Here is a 6,351-nt window from a genome sequence, read left to right as displayed (position 1 = left end):
CCTCGTGTTCACCCAGCTCACACAATTGCTGGAGCTTTGCGGATCCTGAAATGAGGAAAATTTGCTCCATATCCACGTGGAGGGGAAAAAAACCCCAAATCTGAGCAGCCCAGTGCCCGTCCTTGAGGTGCCTGGGCTCTGCCTGGGAGGCTTTACAGGGAGGTGTTCCCAAATGCGGGGGTGAAGCTGGATCCTGGGTGTATTCCCAAGGTTTTCCGTTTGGTTTCTAAACCTCGGGGTTTTTCTGGGCTGGGGGAGAGCTGGAAAAAGCCGGGTAGGGCTGCACACACAGAGATGGGGGACTGCACCAGCAGCACCAGTGGCTTTGTCCCAGCTCCCAGTTCCTGCTTGGAGCTTGGGCTGCTGGCTTGGGGCAGGATTCCAAAGGAAAATGCAGCTCGGCAAAGGCTGTTGGAGCCTCCTTCCAGCCTGGAGTGGGGCTGGAGTCAGGCTGTTTGGGTCTCCTGTTAAATCCCGCGTTCCCAAGGAGCCTCTGGCATGTTCCAGAGCCGGGCCAAAGCCAACAATGCTCTCCAGTTTCAGGAAGTTGGGAGCTGTCACAGGACAGGTGACACGGGTGACAGCCAAGGGCAGCCCTGGCGGGCGGTGTCACCCACCTGGGCAGGCTGTGCTGGGGCTTGCTCAAGGTGGGTTCAGGCTGTCAGCTCAGGCCTTTGGGGCTTTTTGGGCTCCTGGCCTTGAAGCCAGCCCTGCTCGTGGGTGAACTTCCCACGCTGGCTCCAGGGAATTCCATTTCCTTCATGGCTCAGTCATTCCCCCGGGCAGAGGGGAAATCCCTCCATTGCTTCCCGAACAAGGAATGGGGGGAGAAGTTTTTCTGGGCTGTTCCTACTCCTGTACCTTTAGATGAGGGCTGGGGGAACACTTTATGGGCTGGAAGTTTTACTTTCATGTTTTTCTGGAAAACTCCAGGCTCTGGATGCCCCTCTGGATGCAGCCCAGTGTCCACCCCGCTTCACTCTGATCCCAGCTCTCTTACTCCAGCTCTGGTGGTTTTGGGCTCCCAAGGAGGACAGGGAATTGTCTGAGCCCTGTTGGCAGCCCCTGGGATGTGCCAGCCCGGGCACAGGGAGAGGTTCAGCAGCTCTGCAGGGCTGGGAATGCCGGTCTCCCTCACTCCAGGGGATCCTGAGCTGCGGGACCTCCTCCCCAGGCGCAGGAGGGAGGAAGGATGTGTTTTATCATCAGGTGAGTCCCTGCTGTTTGAGTTCCTGCTCTGGAGCTTGGTGTCATCTCCAAACCAACACGGGAGGTAAACACTGACTCTGGCTGGGTTTAGTCCTTTCTCTTTCTCCTCTTATTTAAATTTTTGATTCCTCCAACTGTGGCTGAAGCCAGGAGTGCCAGCAGATGCATGGATGTGTTTGGGGGAGGCTCTGCTGCCAGGCCCTTCCTGGAATCCTGCAGAAGCCCAAAAGAGCAGGAAACATTTTTCAAAGGCAGCCGAAACGAGTCCTCCTTTAATAATAATGCAAAGTGTGAAAAACCCCTCTGGTATTTATGAGCAGATGTGATTCAGGACCAATAAAGGCCTGAGGAGCTGTCAGGAGGTCATGGGGATCGATGAATCATCTGCCAGATACCGTGGATTTATCAAGCTGAGCTCATCTCAAGCTGAAACCGATGCTGGTTTTATGGTGGTGTCTGGTGGCAGTGGGACTTGGGGTTGCTGGGTGAGTCCAGAGTGTCCCCAAGAGGAGCAGAGACCTGGCTGCCGTGGAGGGACTTCACCGGGAAGGAAACCTGAGCTGCCAGGAGCCAGGGCTGCAGCTTTGAGGAGGAAATTGATATTTCTGTTGAGCCGTGCAGAGAAAACAAATCTCACCCCCAGGAGCCGCCTTCAAAGGGAAAAACTTCCTGCCCTGGGAGCTGCCAAGGGCTCAGCGTTAACGTGGCACCCGCGGGCCTGGGGAGAGCCTGCAGGGAATCAGGGAATGATTCGGGTTGGGAGGCACCTTAAAGCTCATCCACTTCCACCTCCCACTGTCCCAGGCTGCTCCCAGCCCCAATGTCCAGCCTGGCCTTGGACACTCCCAGGGATCCAGGGGCAGCCACAGCTGCTCTGGGAATTCTATTCCAGGGCCTCCCCACCCTCACAGGGAGGAATTCCTTCCCAGTATCCCATCTAAATCCAGCCTAAATCCTTATCCCAGATCACCAGAGAGCCCCTGAGCTGATGTTCCCTGGTCTCTCTTCAGTTTGAAAAGTCTCCTGTTGCTTTAACCAAGCCCTTTCCTGCTGCTCCTCTTCCTCTCCATGGTTTTCCTCCTCTCTTCCTCCCCTCTCCTCTCCCACTCTCCCTTGCTTGAAATTCAGGGAAAATATGTGCAGCCTCCCCGAGAGAACATCTTGGCAAAGTCATAACTTGTTAAGTGCCGCAATTAAAATATTTCTCTCATTAACTTGGAAATGAGGTTTCTTCCTGAATTATACTGGAGATTTTTTCCCCCCCTCACTAATTAAATTGCCAGTTTCAACAAAACTGCCTCAGATCCATGGGATCCCAGGCTGGTGGAGAACCAACAGAGCAGGAAAATCCTTCTCCAAAGGGACCCATTCCATGCCCTGTCCTTCCCTGCCACATGGAGCATCCTCCCCTCTGTCAACCTAAAGCAGCAGCAGGACCCCAATGTTCACAGCTCCTGGGAATTGTAGGAAAAGGAGGAATATTGGCCAGTGGCTTTGGTGATTTTCTGGCTGTTTAGAGATTTCCCTGCAGGAAAATCCTGAGAGGGAGGTTATCCATAGGAGCCGAGTCCTGGAAGAGCTGTTTTCTAAGGGAGCTATTGAGGAGTTTTTGGCATCAGGATCGGTGCAGGTCTGGTTCTGTCCTGGTGCTTTTCCCTGCCTGGTCCTGGAGGTTCGTCCTTGCTGGGCGCTGAGCTGTGGGAAGGCTGGTGCGGGATCAGGGAGCTCGGCTGGGTTATATTTGAGCATCTGCTGGACTTGGTCCTCAGGATTCCTTGGAGTGTTGTCCCAAACTCATCCCACCAGAGCTGGGGCGCTCTGAGAGTGACTCCCCCTCAAATTTATCTCCCTGCTGGTCACACCCAGGGAGTTTCTCGCTGGATGTTGTCAACCACCTTTCAGGAAAACCTTTAACCCCCCAAGATTCCCTCCCTGCCCCTTCCCGTGGGCTCCCAGTTCCCAGCTCCTCCCAGACTGGGCGGGTTTGGCCTCTGCAGGTCCGGCTGTCCCCCGAGCTCGTTTTCCCCCGTGTTTTCAGCATTCCCGGTGGGATGAGGGGCAGCAGCGCTCACGGGGTGCTCCCAGCTCCCCGCAGCCCCCGGGACCCCCCAGGGGACCCCCAAACCCTCGCTGTGCTGCCCTGGCAGTTCCCATGCCGGGATCCCAGCCGGGTGTTGCTGCCGGGCCGGGGGTGCGGCTCAGAGCCAGGACAGCCTTGTGTACACATCACCCTGGCAACATTTAGGTAAAAACCTTTGCGAAGCACCGGCTGCATATTATGGGCTGTTCCCTTTCCTCCCTGTGCTCCCCCACGTTAGCCCCAGGTGCGGGGAACACCCCGGCTGGGTTAATCACCTCAAAATCTCCACCTCGCGCAGGTTTCTTTTTAAATAATTGCTTTTTTTTTTTTTTTTTTTTTTTTTTTTTTTTTTTTAAGTTCTCTCGGTTCCAAACCCCGCTGCGGCTCTCTGAGGTCTCCCAGGGGTGTGAGCAGGGTGGACCTGGCTTGGGCTGACTCAAAGCGCCCCGGGGCTGTGGGGCCGGGATGGGTGGCCCTGGGATTTAGCGATTTATCAGCGGGGTTAATCCAGCGGCACCGGGAGCTGCTGCGTGAGGCTGCCTGAATGCGGCCGGGGCCAAACCTGTCACAACTGATTTAGCCAGGGAGCAGTGAGGGAGCTGAGCTGAGTGGATAAGTCAAGCCACCAGCCCGGACCTGTATTTTAGGATGGATGCCGGCTGCCAGCTCTCCTTGGGCTCCCAGGGGAAGCGCAGGGGCCTGGGGGAGGTGACGCCCGTGCCTGGGGACATTTTCCTCTCCGAGCAGGTGTGACAGTCCTTGGCACACTGGGACGCAGGGGTGGCACTGATCTCTCTGCTCATATCCGCGTTTTTGATGAGGCTTTCTGGATATTCAGGAGGCTTTGAAAGAGCAAAGCCCCATTAAGGACTGGCTTTAAAAGCCCATTTTAAAGACCCTTTTTAAAAGGGGCTTTCCGAGGCCAGGTTGGATGAGACTTGGAGCGCCCTGGGATGGTGGAAGGTGTCCCTGCCCACGGCAGGGGTGGAATGGGATGGGATTTAGGGTCCTTTCAAACCTAACCCAGTCTGGGATTCTGTGATATCAGACCTGGCAGAGGGCGGGCGTAGCAAGGCTGAGCTCGTGGGTCGCTCGGGCTTTTAAAAAGGGTTGTTTTTACTGACCTGCTCTTATTTGGGGATTCTCAAATGATTTCCTTTAACCTAGGTGTGGTGATGGAACGATGAACTGCAGGGATGTCCTGCTGTGCTGCTTTCTGAGGTGAATCTCGGTTTTGGAACATTCTGGGGCTTCTGCCCTTAAAAATACAACACTGTGTCCTGGAATGCAGAGACTCCTGATTTTTGCTGCTGGGCTCACCCCTTTTCCTCTGTGTATCCCTGTTTTCCCTGTGCAGAACTGCAATTTTACCTCCCCCCCTGCCAGCACATTGCAAAGTCTGTTTGATGTCGCTTTTCCTGCTAGGAAAGGAGCGGATCTGGAAAGGAGTGGATCTGGGAAAGGAGCAGATAAATCCCCCTGTGCCTTTGCGTTGCTGTTGTCCGGGCCACTTGGAACATGGATTTTTCCAAGGAGCTGCTTGGCGGCATCCAGAGCCACCACAAAGAGGGAACAGCATGTCCAGTCTTGTCCCTGCACGCTGTTTGCTCCCTGCTGCACTCCTGGGAGGGAGCAGCGTGCCCAGGGCCACCGGGCACCCCGGGGCTCCTGGCCTGGGCATGCAGGGCTGGACCAGGGCTTGCTGTGCCTTGCCATTCCTGGCGACATTCCCGGTGACATTCCCACCTCTCCAGGGACAGGCTGTGTTCAGAGCAGTATTCAAATCAGATTTTCCTCGTCACAAAGAGGCAGGATTTTGGAGGATATCCCTTAGATCAGCTCCCTGCCGCAGGTTTGTCCAACTGCATCCCTGAGCAGTGGCTTGGTGTGGCAGTGCCAGCTCAGCTGCTGGAATTTGTTGGCTCTGCCAGAGCCTTTTTGAGGCAAGATGTTTTTGCACCCAGGATTTCATCACAAGCCCTGCTGTCAGTCACCTGTAGGTGAATGACTCTCCAAAACCCAGCCCTAGATTGGAGGAAATGATAAGCAGCTCTGCTTGTCCTAAACCCCTGCTTTTTTTCACTCTCTTTAATAGAACACTGGGTAAATAATTATTGGCCTCCCATGGCGTGGAGTGGGCGTGGAGGGGCAGAAGGTGGCCAGGGAATGGTTTCAGTTCTGCATTTGGTGCAAAGCCAGAGGTTTCCATGGGCAGCCAGCACTGCCCCTGCCACATTCCTCCGGCTGGGGGGTGCCAGGGGGGGTTCCCAAAGGTGAAAATGCCCCTGAGTTGCTCCAGGAGCTCTGAATTCCAGCCCCCTCTGCACCTCCAGCTGGTGATGGACAGACCCCCGTGGAGGCTCCTCTCCTTCAGGGCCACCTGGAAGCGCAGCTGGGCTCCCCCCCGGCTGCTCGCAGGGAATGGCTCTGGTTCCCTGCAGGAATGACTGAACAGGGTGAAGTTCTCTGCAGCAGGCACCGACCCCGAGCCAGCCTGGGAGCGGCTCCTCCCCGGCAGCGCTGTCCTGGCTGGAGACTGAGCCTTTAATTGGGCACAAGGCATCAGGGATTAAACCCCAATTTCCAGCCCTGCCAGGTATTTGAAGGGTTGGCTGAGTGCAGAGGCAGCTGCTGAGCGGGGGGAGTCAGGGGGGAGGTGATGCCCCTTTCCGAGAAGGTGTTGGATGTGCGAACACTCCCAGAGACACCCAAGGCTGGCAGCAGCCAAATTCCCACTGGGAAGGGAAGTGTGGGGGTTTAATTCCGAGTTTAATGCTGTGCAAAGAGGGACAGAGTCAATTCTCCATCCCTTGGAGCCTTCAGTGGGAACAGGCAGCTTTCTGAGAGCCCTGCTGTCACTGCTGACAGAGCTGATCCACACACGGCAGCTCCCAACCCTCCTGGCCACAGGAATTCCTGGAAAAGCAGCTCCCAGGGAGGCTGGGGGTCCATCCCGGGGTCAAATCCTCATGTTCTGGGCCGTTCCCTGGGGCTGGCTCTCCAGGAACAGGCTGGGCCCAGCACACAGCTCCTTTCCCCACCCCCGTGCTCCGACCGCTGTC

At 56.0% G+C, this 6,351-nt stretch overlaps 1 long non-coding RNA gene across 1 annotated transcript; it reads left to right on the top strand.

Annotated features, from left to right (window-relative positions):
* The first annotated feature begins 3,678 nt into the window (after positions 1–3,678).
* On the top strand, positions 3,679–4,590 carry LOC109146060. Its single transcript, XR_002047830.3, has 2 exons — positions 3,679–4,036; positions 4,457–4,590. It is a non-coding gene; the product is annotated as an uncharacterized LOC109146060 (long non-coding RNA).
* Positions 4,591–6,351: the final 1,761 nt, after the last annotated feature.

This window comes from Corvus cornix, chromosome 18 (assembly GCF_000738735.6).
Source record: "Corvus cornix cornix isolate S_Up_H32 chromosome 18, ASM73873v5, whole genome shotgun sequence".
NCBI classification, from domain to species: Eukaryota; Metazoa; Chordata; class Aves; order Passeriformes; family Corvidae; genus Corvus; species Corvus cornix.
Note: the sequence above shows the minus strand (reverse complement) of the source record. Positions and strands in the feature narration are given on the sequence as shown.